Genomic DNA, 24,909 nt, shown 5'->3' with positions numbered 1-24,909 from the left:
CCAGAGACCATATGGCACCAGGGCAACACACAATTAAGAATAATACATAAACAGCAAATTGATGCCTTACAATTGCCAGAGGCTCCCCATGCACTGAGGAGCAATTAGAATGGACCCCAGGGGCAGTTTGGTCCTGGGGTGCAGCAAGAGAAGTGTGGCCAGCAGGGCTGGGGAGGTTCTGCTCCCCCTCTGCTCTGCCCTGCTCAGACCACAGCTGCAATCCTGTGTCCAGTTCTGGGCTCCCCAGTTCAAGAGAGACAGAGACCTGCTGGAGAGAGGCCAAGGGAGAGCCAGGAGGATGCTTAGGGGACTTGAGCAGCTCCCCTGTGAAGAGAGACTGAGAGCCCTGGGGCTGTTCAGTCTGGAGAAGAGAAGGCTGAGAGGGATCTGATCAATGTCTATCAATAGCTGAGGGCTGGGGGGCAAGTGGAGGGGGCCAAGCTCTTTTTGGTGGTGCAGAGTAATAAACCAAGGACCATTTGGCACAAACTTAACCTCAGAAGGTTTGAGCTCAACATGAGGCGAAACTTCTTTGCAGTGAGAGTGCAGAGCCCTGGAGCTCCTGGCTTGAACAGCACTGCACCTTTGCTACAACCTTCAGCTAATATCTCCAGGGAGGTAGAATGGCCTGGGACCTCTGATGGTCATCTACTCCAACCCCCCCTGCAGTAAGCAGGGACACCCTCAACATGGAAAGCATCCCAACAGCTAAAGCATGGAAAAGAGCTGAACATAGGAAAGCTGCACACAGTGCTTCCCAGCTGAGCCTGCTCACAGGTGACTCACAAAGCAAAGTGCCAGTGGGCTCCAATTGAGGTCACAGCTCACAGGATGTTAGGGGTTGGAAGGGAACCTCAGGATCATCCAGTCCACCCCCCCTGCCAGAGCAGGAGCAGAGAATCCAGCACAGGTCACACAAGAATGCATCCAGATGGGGCTGGAAAGTCTCCAGAGAAGGAGACTCCACAACCCCCCTGGGCAGCCTGCTCCAGGGCTATGGCACCCTCACAGTGCAGAAGTTCCTCCTGATGTTGAGGTGGAACCTCCTGTGCTGGAGTTTCCATCCATTGCTCCTTGTCCTATCCCAGAGTGCAGCTGAGCAGAGCCTGCCCCCTCCCTCCTGACCCCACAGCCCTCAGATATTTATAAACATTGATTAAATCCTCTCTCAGCCTTCTCCAGGCTAAAAAGCCCCAGGTCCATCCTCTGGAGCAGCAGAAGCTGGAGCACAGAGCTCTAGCTGGGGTTAGCTGGCTGAGCAGGACTGTGGCTCCTGGGGAAGGAGCAGCTTGCCCAATTCCCACTTCTGTCCCGCTCTTCACTAATTCAGGAGCCGTGTGACACCATTTGCTTGCTTTAAGATGAAAGGACCGAACGAGCCGCCCGAGGCCAAAGCAATATTGCAGGATCCCCCGGGTGCCCCTTCTGTGACCGCAGGGCATCAGAGCTGCTGCTGGGCAGCCCCGTGTGCTCCGGTGCCCCAGCGGAGCCTTCGGTGGGTCGAGCCTGACTGGTGACTCCATGGTGATAAGTGATGTGCTCCAGAGAATCTGGCGTCCACAAAGGAAGCAGGATGAGCATCTTCCTGGCTGCCCGAGGTGCCGGACGTCCTGAGCACCGCTGGGGAATTCCCCTCATTGTAGTCAGGCAGGAGGACAAATGACATCATTAAGAGGAATGCAGATGCAGCCCCGAATGGCTCGGGGGCTCGAGAAGGGGGAGAGGAGCTGGGGTGATGTGCCCGGTGCTTTGCCCACTGCCAAGCACTCCTGATAAGGAGAAAAGGTTGGGAGCCAGAACCTCCAGACGCTGCTAGATCTGCCACGGACACCTGGCAGACGCACAGCAGCCTGCCTGGCTGTTGCTGCCTGGCATGGGGAGCGGGCAGCAGCTCAGTGCCCTCCTGACAGCAGCAGCAGATGTGAACTGGGAGGCTGGATTCTCCTGAGAGCCACTGTCCTGTGCTGTCCCTTGCCAGGGGAGACCACCTGAGATCCCAGGCTGTGCTCTGTCCCAGGGCATGAGGGGCAGCAGATCACACAAACAGAGCTGGGGAGCAGGTGCAGCACTTCACTACTCTGCCCTGGGGAGACCTCATCGGAATACTGTGTCCAGTTCTGGGCTCCCCAGCTCAAGAAGGACAGGGATATACTGGAGAGTGTCCAGGGGAGGCTGGGAGGATGATGAAGGCACTGGAACATCTCTCTGCTGAAGAAAGGCTGAGAGCCCTGGGGCTGTTTAGTTTGGAGAAGAGAAAACTGAGAGGGGATCTTATGAATGTTTATAAATGTCTGAAGGGTAGAGGGCAAAGGCTCTTCTCATGGTGTCCTGTGACAGGATGATAGGCAATGGACACAGAGTAGAACCCAGGAAGTTCCACCCCAACATGAGGAAAAACTTCTTTCCTGTGAGGGTGCTGGACCTGAGTCAACAAGTCCAAGGGCAAGGTCCTGCAGCTGGGTCAGGGCAGCCCCAGGCACTGATACAGGCTGGGCAGGGACTGGTTTGAGAGCAGCCCTGAAGGAAAGGACCTGGGGGTGCTAGGGGAGAAGCTCAACAGGAGCCAGCAGTGAGCACTGGCAGCCCAGAGAGCCAAGCAGAGCCTGGGCTGCAAGAGAAGCACAGCCAGCAGCGCCAGGGAGGGGATTCTCCTCCTCTGCTCCACTCTGCTGAGACCACAGCTGGAGCTCTGGGGCCAGTTCTGCAGCCTCTGTGCCAGACAGGATCTGGAGGGGCTGGAAGGTGTCCAGAGAAGGGCCACGAGGAGGAGCAGAGGGCTGGAGCTGCTCTGCTGTGAGGACAGACTGAGGGAGTTGGGGTTGTGCAGGCTGGAGAGGAGAAGGCTCCCAGGAGACCTCATTGTGGCCTTCCAGGATCTGCAGGGGGCTCCAAGAACGCTGGGGAGGGACTTTTGAGGGTGTCAGGGAGGGACAGGACTGGGGGGGATGGAGCAAAACTGGAAGTGGGGAGACTGAGATTGGCTGTGAGGAAGAAGTTGTTCCCCATGAGGGTGGTGAGAGCCTGGCACAGGCTGCCCAGGGAGGTGGTGGAAGCCTCCTGCCTGGAGGTGTTTGCAGCCAGGCTGGAGGTGGCTGTGAGCAACCTGCTGTGGTGTGAGGTGTCCCGGCCCATGGCAGGGGCTTGGAGCTGGCTGAACCTTGAAGTCCCTTCCAACCCTGACAGTTCTATGATTCTACCTTTGCTCCTACTGCATCTTAAACTGCCAAAGCCACCAGAGAAAGAAGCCACAGAGCTGCTACTGAAGCTCCTCTCTGCCTGACCAGTACAGAGAGAAGAGCCAGCAGCTGATGAAGTTCATTAAGAGGAGGAACTGGGCTTGATTAATTTCCTCATAACACTGATTGACTTGGACAGCACATTTCACTAACGTTTATGCTGCAGTGAAATCTAACGAGGATCTCCCTGAGTGACAGGGGAGGATGACACAAAACACACAACCCCATTTGGAGAGGGCAAATGAGGTGGCTGTAATTGCTGCTTATTACTCCCCTGGTGTTGCCTGAGCAGTTCAATAGATACACAATCAAAAGGAGACCTGGGGCTGTGTCACTCCACATCACTCCAATGACATTCTTGCACTTCATGTGTCACTGTCTCCCCTGCCTCCAAGGGATCACAGCCTGGAGCTGTGGATGGCTCATTCTGGGCTGGAACTCAGCTGGTGTTGAAGAGTCCCCTGCTAGACATGCCCTGGGGCAGCCTTTGGCTGTGTTCCCCCAAAGCATTCACTTCTCTAATCCTCCTGTGTGCTTGGCTCTGATACTGAGGATTAAAGCACCACTTAGCCCATCAGGCCAGCAGGAGAGACTCTTCTCTACAACCTGTAACCACAAATTGATAGCCAGGACAATAACCATAGAACGGCTTAGGTTGGGAGGGAGCTCAGAGATCATCTACTCCAACCCCCTGCCATGGCCAGGGACACCTCCCACTAGACCCAGGTGGTTAAAGCCTTGTCCAACCTGGCCTTGAGGCATCCACAACCTCCCTGGGCAGCCTGTTCCAGAGTCTTATCACCCTCATACTGAGGAGGAAGGTTTAGGCTGGGGGTGAGGAGAAAGAGCAATTGGCCATTGGGATGTGCTGCCAGGGAGGTGGTGGAGTCCCCATCCCTGGAGGTGTTCCAAAAAGGCTTGGATGTGGCACTTGGAGGCATGGTTTGGTTGTCAGGATGTGTTGGGTGTCAGGTTGGACTTGATGATCTCTGAGGTCTTTTCCAACCTTATTGATTCTATGATTCTGTGATTCTGTGATTCTTTGATTCTATGATCCTTTGATTCTATGATTTCATGATTCAATGGTTCTATGACAGGCACATCCATGGGCCTGGCAAGGAATGGTCCAAGCATGGATTTGTGCTGCCTTTCCCTTAAAAGACTGAAAACACAACAAAAATAGCAGCATGCCTCTTTCCCACCCCCCTTCTCATTCCCCTTCCTGCTTGCTTGACAAATATCACCATCTGCCATGCAGCCCAGAGCTCCTCTCTGTCTCAGGAAGGGTTTCATGTGTACAGTTCATGGTTAAAAACTGGGCTGCTTTCAAGGCTCTCTCTCAGATTTGAACGAATCTCTGATTCTCTCTCGCAGGCTGGGATCCTATCAACAGTGAAAGCTTTCAGCTGGAAGCAGGAATCAAACTGCAGTTCTCCTGCTGCTTCAGAAGGGGTAGAAAAGGCCAGGAGAAGGAGAGGGTGCCCAGAGAGCAGTGGTGTGGTGTGGTGTGGAGGAACATGACTCCAGCAGGAGCAGGGAGGGGATTGTCCCCTGGCACTCAGCTCTGGGGACGCCACACCTTGAGGACTGTGTCCAGTTCTGGGCTCCTCAATACAAGAGAGATGTGGAGGTGCTGGAGCCAGGGCAGAGCAGGGCAAGGAAGCTGGGAAGGGCATGGAGAAGAAATCTGATGCAGAGCAACTGAAGGAGCTGGGGATGGTTAGTTTGGAACAGAGGAGGCTGAGAGGAGACCTCATTGCTGTCTACAGCTACCTGAAAGGACCTTGTGGAGAGGCTGCTGCTGGTCTCTTCTCACAGCTGATTAGTGACAGAACAAGAGGCAATGGCCTCAAGCTGCCACTGGGTTGGTCCAGGCTGGGCAGTAGGAAGAATTTTTCCCCATCAAGAGTGGTCAGGGACTGGAAAGTGCTGCCCAGGGAGGTGGTGGAGTCCCCAAGCCTGGCTGTGTTTTGAGGTGGTTTGGCTGTGGTGCTTGGGGCTGTGGTTTAGGGGTGAGCCTTGTAGAGCAGGGTTCTGGGTTGGACTTGGTGCTCCTGAGGGTCTGCTCCAAGCTGAATGCTTCTGTGGGTCTGTGACCTAAGCTCTTCTCTCAGAGGCCAGAGAGAATGACTGTGGCTGCAGCAGCCCAGCCTGCAAAGGGACTGCTGGGTCCAAAGGCTGCAGTGGAGGCACAAAGCAAAGGAACCAGCAGACTTGACTTCACGAGTGGTGGCAAAGAGCTGCTTTGCACAAGAGAGATCAGTGCCTGCATGGTGGGATCCTGGGATCATGGTGTCATCCTCATGGATGATGCTGTAGCACTGCCTTAAATCCAGGCAGAGCAATGGGAGGGAGGATTCCATGTGTGAGGCTGAGGGGGAGCTGGGCAGCCCTTCCTCTCCCCCCAGGTCTCTCTCTGTGGAAGTGTCTCCTGGAGATGCAGACCGTGCAGGTTCACCCCAGGATTTCTGTCCCCTGAACAGAGACCATTTTCCCTAAGCCAGAGATTCTCTCCCACCAAAGACTTTCCCTTTGTTTGTTGGTTTTCCTCCTTTCTGGCAGATGTTGGGCAGATGCTTTTGATTCTAAGCAGATGGGAAAGATTCTTCAATCCCCAATGATTCCAAGTGACACAAAAGCCTGTTGCATAACTGAGAGATGACACTGGGGTGATATTTGTGCACACTGAAAGAGAACATTAAAATCATATCATTAATCTGGACTACCCCTCTGTGGTAGCATGCTTGAGATGCTGTCCTGTTGCTCCAAGTGGAGTACTGGCAGGCTGAGGATATGGCAGCAGCACAGCCCCACGGCGCAGTGGGGGGCTTGGTCTGCTCCCCTCCAGCCTCAGCTGGGAACAAAAAGTCAGGCTTGGCTCTTCCACAAGCTCCTGGCAGTGCTAGAAAGCCAGAGATCTTAGGGCTAGAAGCAGCAGTGCTGAACACCAGGACAGAATGTTCTGACTAGGACTGCAGCTCCAAAGCAGGAGCCCAGTACCCAACTCCAGAAGTTCTGAGGAGAGCAAAGACAACTGGAGAAGAGAAGGCTGAGAGGGCACTTAATCAATGTCTATCAATATCTGAGGGCTGGGGGTCAGGAGGCAGGGGACAGGCTCTGCTCAGCTGCACCCTGGGATAGCACAAGGGGCAATGGATGTAAGTTGCAGCAAAGGAGGTTCCACCACACCATGAGGAGGAACTTCTTCACTGTGAAGGTCACAGAGCCCTGGAGCAGGCTGCCCAGAGAGGTTGTGGAGTCTCCTTCTCTGGAGACCTTCCAGCCCCATCTGGATGTGTTCCTGTGTGATCTGTGCTGGATTCTCTGCTCCTGCTCTGGCAGGGGGGTTGGACTGGATGATCTCTGGAGGTTCCTTCCAACCCCTAACATCCTGTGATGATCCTATGAAATCCTGACTTAATGTGAGGCAGCAGGAGGCTCCCTTCCTTCTGTGGCAAGCTGTGCAAAGGAGCAGGCAGCATGCCAGGCTTGTCACCTGAGCCTGGCTGCAGGGGGCTGCAGGTGCAGGTCCAAAAGGGAGCACTCACCATGCTGACCTGCAAAGCCAGGTGCAGGCAGGAAGGGTCTGTGAAGCAGCACAGCCAGTAGAGAGAATCAATTGGAACAGACATCCAAGATCCCCCAGTCCAACCTTCAACTTAACACCACCATGGGCCATTAAACCATGTCCCAGAGTGCCTCCTCCACACACTTCTTGAGCACCTTTGGGGATGGGGACTCCAGCAGCTCCTTGGGGAACCTATTCTAATGCCAATTCCCTGAAGGGAGGTTATACTCAGGTGGGGGCTGGTCTCTTCTCCCAGGCAGCCAGCACCAGAACAAGAGGACACAGTCTCAAGCTGTGCCAGGGGAGGTTTAGGCTGGAGTGAGGAGAAAGTTCTTCCCAGCAAGAGAGATTGGCCATTGGGATGTGCTGCCCAGGGAGGTGGTGGAGTCACCATCACTGGTGGTGTTTAGGAAGAGCCTGGCTGAGGCACTTGGTGCCATGGTTGAGTTGATCAGATGGTGCTGGGTGCTGGGTTGGACTGGGTGATCTCAAGAGGTCTTTTCCACCTTGGTTAATTCTGTATTCTGCATTCTGATTTCCAGCAGATTTCTTCTTCAAATGTTGCAATGAGATTTTCCTCTTAGACTTCAGAGGAGAATCACAGGCAAGGCTATTCCTGGCTATTCAAATCAGCTGCTAGAAATGTTGTCTCCTGAAGTGTTTAGAAAATATGTAAACCATCTGCATTCTTTGGGATCCTTTGTCAGGGCAGATGCCATGACAGACCTCAGGAAACAGGAGCAGATGTTCCTCTGCACACTCTTCACTTCAGAGCCTTTAGAAATTCATGAGGCCTTTTGTAGGTTTGATGAATCTTCTAATAAGAGAGCAGCTGTTCAGTTCAGAGCTGCAAAGATGTCCTCCAGACTGCAGGCAGCACTGGGAATGGTCACCTCTTGGAGGTCTGCAGGACAGGATCACAGCTCACAGGAGGTTAGGGGTTGGAAGGGACCTCCAGAGATCATCCAGTCCAACCCCCCTGCCAGAGCAGGAGCAGAGAATCCAGCACAGGTTGCACTGGGATGCATCCAGATGGGGCTGGAAAGGCTCCAGAGAAGGAGACTCCACAACCTCTCTGGGCAGCCTGCTCCAGGGCTCTGTGAGCCTCACAGGGAAGAAGTTCCTCCTTGTGTTGAGGTGGAGCCTCCTGTGCTGGAGTTTATATTCATTGCTCCTTGTCCTATCCCAGGGTGCAGCTGAGCAGAGCCTGTCCCCTGCCTCCTGACCCCCAGCCCTCAGATATTGATAGACATTGATCAGATCCCCTCTCAGTCTTCTCTTCTCCAGGCTAAACAAGCTCAGCTCCCTCAGCCTCTCCTTGTGCTCTAGGTGTGCTCTAGATGCTCTGATAAGCTGGGGAGGGGTCTGGAGCACAGCCCTGTGAGGAGAGGCTGAGGGAGCTGGGGTTGCTTAGCCTGCAGAAGAGGAGGCTCAGGGGAGACCTTCTTGCTCTCTCCAACTCCCTGCAGGGAGGTTGTAGCCAGGTGGGGGTTGGTCTCTTCTCCCAGGCACCCAGCACCAGAACAAGAGGACACAGTCTGAAGCTGTGCCAGGGGAGGTTTAGGCTGTTCTTCAAAGAGTTACTGGCCATTGGAATGTGCTGCCCAGGGAGGTGGTGGAGTCACCATCCCTGGAGGTGTTTAGGAAGAGCCTGGATGAGGCACTTGGTGCCATGGTTGAGTTGATCAGATGGTGCTGGGTGAGAGGTTGGACTGGATGATCTCAAAGGTCTTTTCCAACCTGGTTAATTCTCTTCTACTCTATGTTCCTGTAACTGCTGGTGTTGTGATACCCCTCTTAACAACTAACTGCTCGGGAACTGCCAGCCACTGTTTCATGGCTCACATCATTTGTTAAACCATCAATTCCCAAGCTGTAGGCAGCTGGCTGCTCTTGGCCAAGGGAGCTGTGGCAACTCCTCTGCAGCTTGCACTCTGCAACAGAAAGCTGTGTGAACTTCTGGGTTCCATGTGGCTGTGCTGTTGGTTCACCACAAGTGAACCTACAGCTTCACAACCACTGCTTCACACATGAGATGAGGCAAGGTCTTCAGCTTGAAGAAGGCTCTAAGGAGACTCATTGTGGCCTTTCAGTACTTAAAGGTGGCCCACAGGAAAGATGTGGAGTGGAACATCTGCCTTATGAGGAAAGGCTGAGGGAGCTGGGGCTCTTTAGCTCAAAGAACAGGAGACTGAGGGGTGGCCTCATTAGGGTGAGTGTCAGGAGGATGGAGCCAGGCTCCACTCAGTGATGTCCAAGGACAGGACAAGGAGCAATGGGTGCAAGCTGGAACAGAGGAGGTTCCATATGAACAGGAAGGAAGACAAAAAATGTTCACTGTGAGGATGGTAGAACACTGGAGCAGGCTGCCCAGGGAAGCTGAGGAGTCTCCTTGTCTGGAGACATTCAAACTCCTCCTGGACATGTTCTGCTTTGACCTACTCTAGGTGATCCTGCTCTGATGGTGGGGTTGGACTAGATGATCTTTCAGGTCCCTTCCAACCCAACCCATTCTGTGATCCTGTGATGATGAGGTGGCACAAAGTCTTCAGACTGCCTCCCAAGTGTTTCTTACTCTTATGCAGCTGGAGCCAGCCACCACTAGTCACAGCCACTGGAAATCTGCTTGGCTTGTCCTTTCAGCTGCACCATGGAATCTGCAGTGTGCACAGACGAGACAGGCACAGGATGAGCAGGAAAAGTCATCATCCTGTGTCTGTGGTCTGGCTTCAGATACACCCAGTGACACGAGACAAAAGTCAACCAGTAACCAGGGTGTCCTTTCCCCTCACTAAAAGGGATTCACAGCAACCCAGGAGTGCTCCAGTAGCAGCTGTGCACAGGGGCTGCTTGGCAACTAGCTCTTCATTCTCAACAGCAAGAGACCTAATAGCAGCCTGCCAGTACCTGAAGGGGACCTACAGGAAGGCTGGAGAGAGACTGTTTGCAAAGGCCTGCAGGGACAGGACCGGGGGCAATGGCTTCAGACTAGAGAAGAGCAGATTCAGATTGGATATCAGGAAGAAGTTCTTCACTATGAGGGTGGTGGAACACTGGAACAGGCTGCCCAGGGAGGTGGTTTGGGCTCCATCCCTGGAGATATCCAAGGTGATGCTCCACGAGGCCCTGGGCAACCTGATCTAGTTGGGGATGTCCCTGCTGACTACAGGGAGGTTGGACTGGAGGACCTTTGGAGGTCCCTTCTGGCCTGGACCATTCTGATTCTCTGATGCTTGCCACAAGAAGAGCTGCCCAGGGGTTTCATGTTTCTCTGGCTTTGCACCAGTAACTTTTTTTTGGGGGTGTGTGTGCTTGGACTTTCCTGTCTCTTGACCTAGGCTCTTTCAAACACTGTTGGACAAGACAGCAGTTCAACTTCTCTTTCAACAAGACAAACTGTGCTTGACTTTCACAGCAGTATAGACCACAATGGTAGCCACACAGTGGGCTTGGGAATGTCAGTTAAATGTGAATGCTCTGTGAGGTGGGGAGGAAAGCCTTGGGTGTTAGCCAGTTCCCTGCAGTCCCAGGTGACACAGTCATGCTGTGTGCCAGGTACCAACACTAGGCTCAGTCTGATACCTCTGGCAGTCTCCACAAGCTGATGTATCTGTCAGCCTAAGCACCTTCAAACAATTAGGTATAAAAGCCAGACCCAGCCATTCCAAAAGCCTGAGCTTGGAAAACATAAGGACACCACAAACTCTCATGAGGAGGCATTGAAAGGAAGGAGAAAAGATGTTTTCTTTTCTTCTGTAACCATGAAGTGAATGTTAATCAGGAGAGTTACCTTTTCCAGCTCCACTCCCATCAGGGTTCAGAGAAAGTCCATTGCTGCTGGGCTCCAGCACCACTAATCCAAGCCAGTATGCCACCAAGGAGCTTGCTCTTCTGGGCAGCAGATCTAGGAGGATAGGAGTTCTTAGTGGCCAGATTTGCTTTCCTTCCCTTCAGTGCCTTTCCTGCAGAGCAGTGGAGCTGCTGGGCCATGCTCTCTCAGAATCATAGAATGGTTTGGGTTGGAAGGAACCTCAAGGATCAGCCAGTCCCAACCCCCCTGCCATGGGCAGGGACACCTCACACCACAGCAGGTTGCTCACAGCCACCTCCAGCCTGGCTGCAAACACCTCCAGGCAGGAGGCTTCCACCACCTCCCTGGGCAACCTGTGCCAGGCTCTCACCACCCTCATGGGAAACAACTTCTTCCTCACATCCAATCTCAATCTCCCCATTTCTAGTTCTGCTCCATCCCCCCCAGTCCTATCCCTCCCTGACACCCTCAAAAGTCCATCCCCAGCTTTCTTGTAGCCCCTTTCAGATCCTGGAAGGCCACAATTAGGTCTCCTGGGAGCCTTTTCCTCTCCAGACTGCACAACCCCAGCTCTCTCAGTCTCTCTCCATGGCAGAGCAGCTCCAGCCCTCTGCTCCTCCTTGTGGCCCTTCTCTGGACACCTTCCAGCAGGTGAAGAAGTTTCTCACAGTGATCCCTCATGGGAGCTCAAAGCTGCAAAGCAAAACAGCTGCTGCCAGGCTGTCTGACACCGGTAGCTGTCACCTGGAACGAGTCACCTGCCTGCAGGGCATCTCTTTGTGCTTGTAATCGACAAATTGCTGCAAGAAAATCTGCCTGCCCATGGGACAGCAAGGCAGGAGAGTGCTGCCTGGGTCGCTGCAGGGGAACTGGGGGAAGTCAGCTGTGACTAACTGGGAAGCAGGAACAAGGCAGGGCTCAAAGGCTGCAGGAGTCTGAGGCTGTCAGCTGTCATTTCAGCAGGCAGGCACCCCGACAGTTTTGGGCTAGCCAGCAAAGCTAAAGCCAAGGAGACGAGGAGACACACAGGTAATTCCAGGAGGTGCTTTTCAGTCAGTGCTGCTGATGGGTGTAACATAGAATAGAATAGAACAGAACAGAATCACAGGATCACCAAGGTTGGAAGAGACTCCAAAGATCATCAAGTCCAACCTGTCACCACAGACCTCATGACTAAACCATGACACCAAGTGCCACATCCCGATGGCTAACAACTCTCTCAGTGAAGAACTTTCTCCTCACCTCAAGACTAAACTTCTCCTGGCACAGCTTGAGACTGTGTCCTCTTGTTCTGGTGCTGGGTGCCTGGGAGAAAAGACCAACCCCTTCCTGGATACAACAATAGAATAGAATAGAATAGAATAGAATAGAATAGAATAGAATAGAATAGAATAGAATAGCATGGCATGGCATGGCATGGCATGGCATAGAATAGAATAGAATAGAATAGAATAGAATAGAATAGAATAGAATAGAATAGAATAGAATAGAATAGAATTAACCAGGTTGGAAAAGAGCTTTGAGATCATCTAGTCCAACCTATCACCCAACACCATCTGATCAACTAAACCATGGCACCAAGCACTCCAGTGGGCTCAGGGTTGGACTCCCAGCAAAGAGAAGCAGATGATCAGCAGAGAGGCCCTCAGCAGAGGAGAGGCTCTCTCAGGAACCTATTTCAACGCTGCAAAGGCAGCAGCTGAGAGTGCTGGAGCTGCTGCCTTCCTTCCCTCTTCATCAGCCTGAGAGCAAGGAGGGATGGGAGGCAGGGCAGGGATGTGAGGCAGGGCAGGGATGTGCTCTCCTGCACATCTACCCTTGCCCCCTGGCTCCTTGGCCTCGTGGATGTGCTCCTGCCTGCAGCTGCTTCTTCCACACTTGCCAGACAGTTCTATGCTCAGCAAGAGAGCGGTGCCCAGGGAAGCTGAGCCTCCCCTTCTTCAAACACACTGGAAAATACCTGACATTCCTCTCTCCATGCAGAGGGGCACCCACCCCATGGCACTCTGTGGTGCATGTGCAGGCCCTTCAGCCTGCCACATCATCTAAAAGCAAAACTGAATGCATCTCCAGGCAGTCAGAGGCCACTGCTCAATAAGAACCGGTCTGCAGTGTTTCAGCTGCAACATAAGTGGAGATTAATCTAACCAAGAGGTTGCACATTAAGCCTCTGAGCAAATTAAAACTGCTGGTAATCAATGAGGAGAAGCAGAGAGCCATTGAGCCAATCTATTAGCAAAACAAGCTCTAACCACATTAGGCTGCTTTTAAACTTATCAGGGCTTAATAAAAACAAAGCTCCTAGCTCTCAAGCCAATAAAACCAAACCAGCCAGGCAAAGCAGCTTCATCTCCTCAGCTAAGCAAGCAGGGCACCAGCTACGGCCCTAAGGAAGCAGAGCCTGAAGGAAGGAAAGCCCTAAGGAATGAAAACCCTGAGGAAGCAGTGCCTGAAGGAAAGAGAACCCTGAGCAAGGAAAACCCTGAGGAAGGACAGCCCTGAGGAAGCAGAGCCCTGAAGAAGAGCCTGAAGGAAAAAAACCCTGAGGAAGGACAGCCTTGAGGAAGCAGAGCCTGAAGGAAGCAAGGAAAACCCTGAGAAAGCAGAGCCTGAAGGAAGGAAAGCCCTAAGGAAGGAAAACCCTGAGGAAGCAGAGCCTGAAGGAAGGAAAGCCCTAAGGAAGGAAAACCCTGAGGAAGCAGAGCCCTGAAGAAGCAGAGCCTGAAGGAAAGAGAACCCTGAGGAAGCAGAGCCTGAAGGAAGGAAAGCCCTGAGGAAGAAGGGCCCTGAAGAAGCAGAGCCTGAAGGGAGGAAGGAAAACCCTGAGGAAGCAGAGCCTGAAGGAAGGAAGGAAAACCCTGAGGAAAGACAGCCTTGAGGAAGCAGAGCCTGAAGGAAGGAAGGAAAACCCTGAGGAAGCAGAGCCCTGAAGAAGCAGAGCCTTTAGGGAGGAAGGAAAACCCTGAGGAAGCAGAGCCTGAAGGAAGGAAAACCCTGAGGAAGGAAAACCCTGAGGAAGCAGAGCCTGAAGGAAGGAAAACCCTGAGGAAGCAGAGCCCTGAAGAAGAGCCTGAAGGAAGGAAAACCCTGAGGAAGCAGAGCCTGAAGGAAGGAAAACCCTGAGGAAGCAGAGCCCTGAGGAAGCAGAGCCTGAAGGAAGGAAAACCCTGAGGAAGCAGAGCCCTGAAGAAGAGCCTGAAGGAAGGAAAACCCTGAGGAAGCAGAGCCCTGAAGAAGAGCCTGAAGGAAGGAAAACCCTGAGGAAGCAGAGCCCTGAGGCAGGGCAGCACTAAGGAAGCAGCTGCCTGAGGAAGGGCAGCTCTAGCTCCAGCCCTGCCTTGCTGTCTGACCCCAACCCAGCCTCACCACAGACAGAGGCTCTCACTGCCTGCCCGAGGGGAGCCAAAGACAGAGAAAAGGGATTTTGGAGTACACAAAAAGGCCTCTGCTTCCATTTCAAGCCCACAGGAAGCATAACCTTTATGCTTCCAGAGCTATTTTCTGTTTGTGTGGGGTGGTTTTTTTTTCCCCTTCTTCTTCTTCTCTTCCTTTCTAAGAATGAAACCCTCAAAATACTAATGAAAGGCTCCCCAAACGTTTTGCAAGGGCTTTGTTCTGACTTTATTTCTGTGTAACAAGGACTGGCAAAGCTCCTCTGTAATTTTGATTTAAAAGGAAAGGGAGAAAAAAAAAAAACACAAACCAACAAAACCCCACCCAACATAAAATCAATCCAAATCCAAGCTATAAATAGGCTCCAAACGTGGCTGCTGAAGCCAGGCTTGCGTTGCCAGCACGGGCATCCACACAGCCAGGGGATAACAAAGAAACCCAAAAAGACTTCCACCCAGAACTCGCCCAAACGTGCTGTCGCTGTGCCTGGGGGGCTTCGGCTGCTGGCTCCCGCTCAGCTGCGGAGGAACTCCCCTTCCCCGGGGCAGGAGCCCGGCGATCAGACCCAGACTGCCCGCCGGTGGAGTTGGGAATTCACTCCTCCTTGTCCTCGCCTTTCATTGGAGGCGTGCCCCCCACCCACCCCGAGTCGCAGCCTCTGCGTCTCTCCGGGGCAGGCTCCGTCCTTCCTGCGGCGGGCAGAAAGCGCCTGCCCGGGAGGTGGAGGCACATCTGCTTCTTTGAGAGGCTATTCTTAGGCGCAGCCTGTCTTGAGCCACGCCTGGAGGAGTCGTTTGGGCGGCTTTTCAGCTCTGCTTCCACGTCCCAGCGGCTTGGATGGGTCTCCTCAGAGAGCAGGGCTCCATCCAGTGTCTGCTGGATGAGTTACTTACTGCTCTGCCTAAGTGTAAGAATTAAGCCTCGGGGACTTCAGGCTGTGCTCTCCCACTCCGAAGGGAACTCTTCCTGCTCAGCAAGAAACCCAGCAGCAACTGCTACTGGCTGGAACAGAGGAGGTACAGCTCTCAGCTGTCCTCTCTGGGGCTGTTCCAGCCTTTCAGGTCCGAGTGGCTGAGAGCAGCCAGGCAGAAAGGGACCTGGGGGTACTGGTGGACAGCAGCTGAACATGAGCCAGCAGTGTGCCCAGGTGGCCAAGAAGGCCAAGGACATCCTGGCCTGCATCAGGAACAGTGTGGCCAGCAGGAGCAGGGAGGTCATTGTGCCCTGTGCTCAGCACTGCTTAGGCCACACCTGGAGTCCTGTGTCCAGTTCTGGGCTCCTCAGGTTAGGAAAGATGTTGAGTTGCTGGAAGGTGTCCAGAGAAGGGCAACAAAGCTGGGGAGGGGTCTGGAGCACAGCCCTGGGAGGAGAGGCTGAGGGAGCTGGGGTAGCCAGGTGGGGGTTGGTCTCTTCTCCCAGGCAGCCAGCACCAGAACAAGAGGACACAGTCTCAAGCTGTGCCAGGGGAGGTTTAGGCTGGAGGTGAGGAGAAAGTTCTTTCCAGCAAGAGAGATTGGCCATTGGGATGTGCTGCCCAGGGAGGTGGTGGAGTCCCCATTCCTGGAGATGTTCAAGAGGGGATTGGATGTGACACTTGAAGCCATGGTTTAGTTGTCAGGAGATGTTGGGTGACAGGCTGGACTTGATGATCTCTGAGGTCTTTTCTAACCTTATTGATTCTCTGATTCCATGACCTGGCCAGATGAAGCTGGGAAAGAGGAGGATGGCTCTTAAGAGCAAGGGCTGAGGTAAGCCTTTGAAAAATAGACTGTGGTGGAATTCTTGGGTCTGAACGATTTGGTTTCTTTGCAAGAGACTCCTGCTGAGCTGATCAGAGCCAGGATTGTGTCCTGCTGCTTTGAAGGGGTGAGTGCCACAGCACAGAGGTGGAAGCACAGGCTCCAGATCCCTGCCTCCCCATGAAAAAAAAATGCTCCTTGTCATTCTGGTGTCTGAAAGCTTCTTCCCAGGTGGAATATTAGGAGGTTCTCAGTTGCATTCAGGTGTAACCAGCTCTGTCCCAGCCTGTGATAAGTGCCCTGTCAACTGAGTAAAAGTGGCTAAGCTGATTTATCTACCTGGGAAAGCAAAAAACAACAGCCAAAAAAAGGCTTTTGAATGTTAGTTCAAGCCCATAAAATGTAGGCTGCATCCATGCAGCTGGAGCAGGTTGGGGAAACCTCCTCTGTCCTCTCATGCCTCATGCAGGCAGCATTATCCCTTCCAGCTGGGCAGGACATGGCCACAAACACCACGTGTGCAGAGTCACCAGGCAAAGCACACAGCAGACAGCTACCAGCCGGGGTGGAAAAGAAGGGGAACAAAGCCCTGAGGAGGGAGGCTGCTCTGCTGGCAAAACAGGTGGACAAATGTGGCCATGAGCAGTTTGGCTCCCACCCAGAGTAATCCTCTACCATGTTGCCTGGTTGTAAAATCAGAGAATTGTCAGGGTTGGAAGGGAGCTCAAGGATCAGCCAGTTCCAAGCCCCCTTCCATGGCCAGGGACACCTCACAGTACAGCAGGTTGCTCACAGCCACATCCAGCCTGGCTGCAAACACCTCCCCGGGCAACCTGTGCCAGGCTCTCACCACCCTCACTGTCAAGAACGTCTTCCTCATCTCCAGTCTCAATTTCCACTCTTCAAGCTTCAAACCATTGTCCCTTGTCCTAGCACTCCTTGTCAAAAGTCCCTCCCCAGCTCTCCTGGAGCCCCTTCAGGTACTGGGAGGCTGCTCTAAGGTCTCCCTGGAGCCTTCTCTTCCCCAGATGGAACAACCCCAACTCTCCCAGCCTCACCCCACAGGGGAGTTTCTGATCACCTTCATGGCCTCCCTCTGGTCCTGCTCCAGCAGCTCCAGGTCCTTTTTATGATGCAGTGCTTCAGTAGCAGAGCAGAGCAGAGGGGCAGAATCCCCTCCCTGTGCTGCTGCTCTCCCTGCTCTGGCTGCAGCTCAGCACACAGCTGGCTCTGGGCTGCCAGGGACCAGTGCTGGCTCCTGGGGAGTTTGTCACCAGCTGACACCCCCAAGGCCGCCTCCTCAAGACTGCTCCTGAGCCACTGCTGGGCTCTTGATCCATTTGCAGCTAGGCAGCAGCGTTCCAAAGGTTGTGAACTGTGACAAGAATGGTTTCATCCCAAGGGGTCTGACTGTGATCCCTTCACGCTGGATGGGAATCTACACCCTGGGGATTTTCTGCCATTAGTTCCAGTTGGGTTCCTCACAGCACAGCCATGCCATGAACAAGGCTATGGCCATCAGCTCCACTCAGATCTGGCTTACCAGGGCTCAGGCTTAAGCTCTTTTAAGCAGTAAAAGGCACAGGTTGCAGTCAACTGAGAACTGGAGGCTGCCTTTTTTTCCCCCTTGAACTGTGACATGCAGAAAGAATTCTGTGTCTGCACACTCAGGCAATGTCAAAACATCCCCAAAGCTACCCAGGATATCAGGTATGTAAATGATCTGTCACTCTGATGGCTCATAGCAGTCAGGGTGTATAAGGCACTGAACACTGGGAGTGGATGTGACCTACTCCATGTAAGGTTGGGAGGAAGGATCACAGAGCCACAGGATGCCAGGGGTTGGAAGGGACCTCCAGAGATCATCCAGTCCAACCCCCCTGCCAGAGCAGGAGCAGAGAATCCAGCACAGGTCACACAGGAACACATCCAGATGGGGCTGGAAAGGCTCCAGAGAAGGAGACTCCACAACCTCTCTGGGCAGCCTGCTCCAGGGCTCTGTGAGCCTCCCAGTGAAGAAGTTCCTCCTCATGTCAAGGTGGAACCTCCTGTGCTGCAGTTTTCATCCATTGCCCCTTGTGCTATCCCAGGGTGCAAGCTGAGCAGAGCCTGTCCCCTGCCTCTTGACCTTCAGCCCTCAGATATTGATAGACATTGATCAGATCCCCTCTCAGCCTTCTCCTCTCCAGACTTACCAGCCCCAGGGCTCTCAGCCTCTCCTCACCAGGCAGTGCTGCAGTCCTCCATCATCCTGGTAGCCCTCCCTTGGACTCTCTCCAGCAGATCCCTGTCCCTCTTGAACTGGGGAGCCCAAAACTGGCTGCAATATTCCAGGTGAGGTCTCACCAGGGCAGAGTAGAAGGGGGGAGAACCTTCCTGGATCTGCTGGACACACTCCTCTTAATGCACCCCAGGGAAAGGGAAACCATTAGAAATCAACATTGGTTTTGAAACCCAGCACCTCCAGCACTGGAGTTACACCATGGATAGGTTGCACTTGATGACCATAGAATCACAGAGTTATGATTAGAAAGGGACCTCAAGGCTCATCCAACTTCAACTCCCCTGCCACGGGCAGGGACACCTCACACTACAGCAGGTTGCTCACAGCCACCTCCAGCCTGGCCTTCAAAACCTCCAGGGATGAGGCATCCACAACCTCCCTGGTCAACCTGTGCCAGGCTCTCACCACCCTCATGGGGAAGAGCTTCTTCCTAATCTCCAGTCTCAATTTCCACTCTTCAAGCTTCAGTCCATTGCCCCTTGCCCTAGCACTCCCAGCCCTTGTCAAAAGTCCCTCCCCAGCTCTCCTGTAGCCCCTTCAGGTACTGGGAGGCTGCTCTAAGGTCTCCCTGGAGCCTTCTCTTCCCCAGAGGATCTCAGTCATTCTGTGATTCTGTGAATCATTCTCCTTTCTCCCTTCCTCCTTGCTTGCTCCTAGGCTCTGAAGCAGCTCTCTGAGGCCGCGTAGCAGCGAGCATATGACAAGACTTAATTTTAGACTGGCCTCTCCTTTGCTGATTGCCTCAGATACTGTCAGGAAAACCAAAGCCCCACTGAAGCCCCATCTGGACAAGCCCTTTTACTCACAGAGGATGCAAACCTACAGCCATTAAACAGCAAGGCAGCCAAGACAGCAAGGTTCATTAATTAAAGCCAGCATTTCCTTCGCAGCATCCACCCAAAGCCTTGCATCTTCTCCCTGCTCCTTGCTGTGCAAACTCTGCAGCACTGCCACGTTGAGTTTATTGCTCTGAACTCTATCACAAGACTTTGTTTTCATTTCCCCCCCTCCCCCCCTTTTTTTCTGGGGGGTGTGTGTGGAAATTCAGCTCAGATTCTAGGCACAATGTAAACCTCAGCAGGCAGAGAGCCCTGCAGAGCTCTGAATAAACATCTTGGTGCATGTCCTCTGTATACACTCAGCATGCAAGCCATGGTTGCTACCTCATATTTCCAATATGCCTGGAAGTTATTGCTTAAACAAAATAGCTGGAGGAAGAACATGCAGTTCCCAAGGGGGTGTTCTGACAGCCACAGTGCTGCTCGTGAATGGAGCCATTGCCATGGAAAACAAGCATTGCCTTTTCAAATGGGATACTAATTTATCCCTCAGACTGTTGTTATGATCTGCAGCAAAGCAGGAAAAGCCCTGGCTGCTTCTAATGTTTCAGCTCCTTGAAGCAGCACCTTCATCTCCTCCTAATCAAAACTTAAATGAGCATCCTCTCAGAGAATGAAGCTGCTTGGATTTCTGTTTAATTGGGGTCCTGCCACCATCCCTTTCAGATGCAGATTTCCCTCTCAGAAAGGGATTGGAATCATCTTTTATGACCAAACACCAAAGGGGTAAAAGGAACTTGTGCTTGATGTAGATCCTGTGCAGTTCTGACATCTGTAGGATCATAGACTCATGGAATTGGCAGGTTTGGAAGGGACCTCAAGGCTCAGCCAGTTCCAAGCCCCCTGCCATGGGCAGGGACACCTCACACCACAGCAGGTTGCTCACAGCCAGCTCCAGCCTGGCTGCAAACACCTCCAGGCAGGAGGCTTCCACCACCTCCCTGGGCAGCCTGTGCCAGGCTCTCACCACCCTCCTGGGGAACAACTTCTTCCTCACATCCAATCTCAATCTCCCCACTTCTAGTTCTGCTCCATCCCCCCCAGTCCTATCCCTCCCTGACACCCTCAGAAGTCCCTCCCCAGCTTTCTTGCAGCCCCCTTCAGATCCTGCAAGGCCTCCTGGGAACCTTCTCCTCTCCAGCCTGCACAACCCCAACTCCCTCAGTCTGTGCTCACAGCAGAGCAGCTCCAGCCCTCTGCTCCTCCTCATGGCCCTTCTCTGGACACCTTCCAGCCCCTCCAGATCCTTCTTGTACCAGGGGCTCCAGACCTGGATGCAGTAGCTTTGTTTTCCTTCACCAGCTGCTTTGGAGGAAAGGGTTAACTTTTTCCTCTGTTTATCTTGTGAAACTAAGTGAAACTTGAGCCTGAACACTCAAACTGGAAGTGGCTTCAAAGAAGTTCCACTTCATGGAGCTGTAAAGCACTGCCCCTGTGGCCAAGTCCTGCTGGTCTCAGTGCTGAGGGTGGCCTCCCCTGGCCCCAACCTCCCATTTGCAGTGCCTGGTTTTAAACGGTGCTGCTCCTCTCAGCCATTCCATTTCCTTTTGCAGCCTCCGGATGTTTTGGGTAAGTTTTGAACCTTTCATTTTATGGCCTTACAAAGAAAACCCAAACAAACCCACAACCCAAAACACAAACACACACAGAAGGTTTGACAATAAAAGCTTCTTGCTGGAGGCTGGAGGTTCCCAGGCACATGGGAACAGTCTGTGGGCACCAGGCACATGCAGAACAACATCCCCTGGGCTATCACTGTCCAGACCAGGCAGCTGGGCTTGCTCAAGCAGTGATGCTGCTTTGGGCTCTCTGTTTGTTCTAGCAGCTATGAAGAGCTTTTGCTATTCATAGAAGTGACCTCCAGTGCCACCACATTTAGCTCCAGTTACTGACTGTGTAGTCATTGACATCTTACACCATGGAGCAGTCCTCAGGTGAGAGCCCTGTGTTCTCCCACAGCTACATCACCAACACTGCCTTCTCCCACAGCCACATCACCAGCACTGCCTTCTCCCACAGCCACATCACCAACACTGCCTTCTCCCACAGCCATGGCACCAGCACTGCCTTCTCCCACAGCCATGGCACCAGCACTGCCTTCTCCCACAGCCACATCCCCAGCACTGCCTTCTCCCACAGCCACATCACCAGCACTGCCTCCTCCCACAGCCATGGCAGAGTTTGGAGAAGAGAAGGCTCCAAGGAGACCTAATTGTGGCCTTCCAGGATCTGAAGGGGGCTCCAAGAAAGCTGGGGAGGGACTTTTGAGGGTGTCAGGGAGGGATAGGACTGGGGGGGATGGAGCAAAACTAGAAGTGGGGAGATTGAGATTGGATGTTAGGAAGAAGTTGTTCCCCATGAGGGTGGTGAGAGCCTGGCACAGGTTGCCCAGGGAGGTGTTGGAAGCCTCATCCCTGGGGGCGTTGAAGGCCAGGCTGGATGTGGCTGTGAGCAAGCTGATCTAGTGTGAGGTGTTCCTGTCCATTCAGGGAGGTTGGAACTGGCTGATCCTTGAGGTCCCTTCCAGCCCTAACAACTCTCTGATTGTATGAGAAGCCCTCTAAGACCATTGAGTCCAACCACCAGCCCAACACCACTGTGGCCATTAAACCATGTCCCAAAGTGCCATGGCCACAGGTTTCTTGAGCACCTCCAGGGGTGGTGCCTCCACCACCTCCCTGGGCAGCCTGTGCCAGTCCCTGGCCACAAACATTTCCATTAAAATATTTTCCCTAATCGCCAACCTCAGCCTCCCCTGGCACAATTCCAAGCCATTTCCTCTCCTTCTGTCACCTGATCCTAGAGAGAAGAGACCAACCCCCAACAAGGAATGAGTTTAGGATCGAGACATCACTTCCTCTTGCGCTGAACTCCTGATATTTGGAGCCTCAGAGGTGTCCTGAGATCCTTCCCAGCTCTCAGACAGAGTACAAGCAGCGTTGGCTGCAACCACCTGAGAGAAGTTCTTACTCAGGCAGCCACATTTCACACATCCTCCCATTTTCAGCCCATTTGTCTCTGTTTAGAAACTTGCATGTGCAAACCTTGCTCGTGGCACAGCTCCACTGCCATCTGTTCCCATGTCTCCAGAGTGAAGAGAGTGAGGAGCTCTGACAACTGAAGCTGGGACAGACGGAGTGTGTGTAGCACAGGAGTCAGCACATGGAAGGAGGCCTTGGGCAGAGGGTGAGGTGGCTTGGAGTGTCCTTCCATGCTCATCTCAGTGTCTCCTGCAGGTTTGGCTGAGTGCATTGAGTGCTGAGTTGAAAACCCAGCATAAAAAGGAAACAAACCCTTGCAGCTTGTTGTGTTGTCAAGCTTCTGCTTGGTGGAGAGTAAGACAAGCAGGGTACCTCCACTGGACCTTCCAGTTCTGTTGGCACAGGAGGTCGTTCTGACAGCTGCAGAACCTTTGGGTTGTGCCTGTGGAGCTCTCCTGCCCGAGCTGTGCATCTGCATTTAGCAGGGAAAGAGGCAGGGCTGTAACTCTGCCCTGCCACCACCCTTCCCAGTCTCTGGCACCAGAGCAGTGATCACTGCTGCACACAGAAGCAGGCTGATGTAGGTCAGCAGGGACCTCTGGAGGTCATCTACCACAGCCTTGTGGTCAAAGCAAGGCCATCTGAAGCATTAGTTTTTCCTTTGGGGAGGATCAGTGCTGTAAACAGCAAACAAAGCCCTCCCTGTCCCTTATCATATGCCTGACTTGTGAGCTCAGCCCTGCTCTCACACAGCTGTGGAGTGGAGAGCAGAGATGCTGCACCAGGAACAGCATTCCCTCCTTACAGACAGTGGCCTGCAGAGGCTGCTTGATGCCCTGCTGAAGGCCACACTTGTTCTTGAACAACCTCTCTGGAATGTTCTTCAAATGTCAAGCTGAAGAGCCTCAGAGAGGGAGAATATACTGCAGGGGAGAGAGATTCATTGCATTGGCTTCCCTGAGCTCCTTGCACAGTGCTCACCGAGCGTGGCCAAGCCCTCAGGTGGATTCTCCTGGAAAGCACAGAGCCCCAAGCAGCTAAAGGATGGGGGGACAGAAAGTTGAGCTGTCCTCTGCAGTGGCCACAGCTACCCCAACAGCTGTCTTGGAGCTTCCTAAAGAGCACCACCCCTTTTTAGTTCAGCTGTTACAGATCCTGAGTTCACCCCACACAGCCATGCAGGACAATGCCCTTAGGGAGACACTCAGGGATGGTATTTTGTGCCCTACGTGTCAGCCTTGTTCTCTTTACCAGGGGAAGCAGGTCTGGTCTGTTCCTCCCATACTAAGGCAAGGCAACCACCTTAACTTCATGCAGTCAGCTGCATGCTTCAGCCCTGGAAACACATTCATAGAATCACAGAATGGTCTGGGTTGCAAGGGTCCTCCAAAACTCACCCAGTGCAACCTCCTCTGCCCTCAGCAGGGACATCCCCAACTAGATCAGGTTGCCCAGGGCCCTGTCCAGCCTCACCTTGAAAATCTCCAGGGATGGGGCCCCAACCACCTCCCCAGGCAACCTATTGCATGTTCCACTGACCTCATGGTGCAGAACTTGTTCCTCACATCCAATCTCAATCTGCTCTGCTCTAGTTTGAAGCCATTGCCCCTGCTCCTGTCCCTGCAGACATTTGCAAACAGTCTCTCTCCATCCTTCCTGTAGCTCCTAGCAGGCTGCTATTAGGTCTCCCTGGAACCTCCTCTTCTCCAGGCTGAACACCCCCAGCTCCCTCAGCCTGTCCTCACAGCAGAGCTGCTCCAACCCCCTGAGCATTTTTGTGGCCTCCTCTGGACCTGCTCCATCAGGCCCATGTCCTTCCTGTGTTGAGGGCACCAGAGCTGGATGTGGTGCTCCAGGTGAGGTCTCACCAGAGGAAGGTGGCAGAATCCCCTCTCATTCTATCCATGCAGACAAGGTGGCAGTGACCCCCAAAAAGCAGAAGCAGTTTCCCCATACATCATCTGGGACACAAGAAGGTAAGGTGAGAAGTCAGGTAATCAGGAAGGAGCCAGCAACTGTGCAGCCACTGAGACAGGTCTGGCAGCTCTGTTAGCTTCTGAGAGCTCAGAGAAAGCATTCATGCTCTCCACAAACACTGCAGCCAGCACATAGACCTGCACCCCAAAGAGCCTGCAGGGGACTTTTCATGGGGGTGTCTAGCAACAGGACAAGGGGGAATGGTCTGAAGCTGAAGGAGAGTAGGTTTAGACTGGATCTTAGGAAGAAGTTCTTCAGTATCAGGGTGGTGAGACTCTGGACTAGGCTGCCCAGAGAGGTTGTGGATTCCTCCTCCCTGGACATGTTGAAGGCCAGGCTGGATGAGGCCTTGAGCAGCTGAGTCTAGTTGAGAGGTGTCCCTGCCCATGGCAGGGGGGTCGGAGTAGGTCATCTCTGAGGTCCCTTCCAACCTGAGCCATTCCATGATTCCATAATTCCATGATTCTGTGATTCCATGATTCTATGATCCCATAATTCTATGATTCTTTGACTCCATAATTCTATGATTCTATAATTCCATGATTCTATGATTCCACAATTCCAGGATTCCATAATTCCACAATTCCATGATTCTATGATCCCATGATTCCATAATTCTATAATTATTTGATTCTATGATTCAATAATTCCATGATTCCATGATTTCATAATTATATAATTATTTGATTCCATGATTCCATGATTCTATGATTGATTCAATGATTCCATGATTCCATAATTCCATGATTATTTGAGTCCATCATTCCATGATTCCATGATTCCATGATTATTTGAGTCCATAATTCCATGATTCCACAACTCCATGATCCCACAACTCGAGGGCAGAGTGTTCTGTAGTGGGAAGAGGCAGCAGGGGCTGCTGTGCCCAGGCCTCCCCTGTCTCATCCCTGCTCTTGAGCCTGGCCAAACCTCCTTGGGAGCAGAGAGCAGGGGGGAAAAAAACCGTGTCAGCGCTGCCCAGCTTCTGGAAGAGCTCCATCTGCAAATCATTTCTGAGCTGGAAGCAGGCAAGAAAGGACAAATGAACAGCTCTGACAGCCCCCTGCCTGACAACGTGCGA

The sequence above is a fragment of the Dryobates pubescens genome, chromosome 13 (genome assembly GCF_014839835.1).
Source record: "Dryobates pubescens isolate bDryPub1 chromosome 13, bDryPub1.pri, whole genome shotgun sequence".
NCBI lineage: Eukaryota > Metazoa > Chordata > Aves > Piciformes > Picidae > Dryobates > Dryobates pubescens.
Note: the sequence above shows the minus strand (reverse complement) of the source record.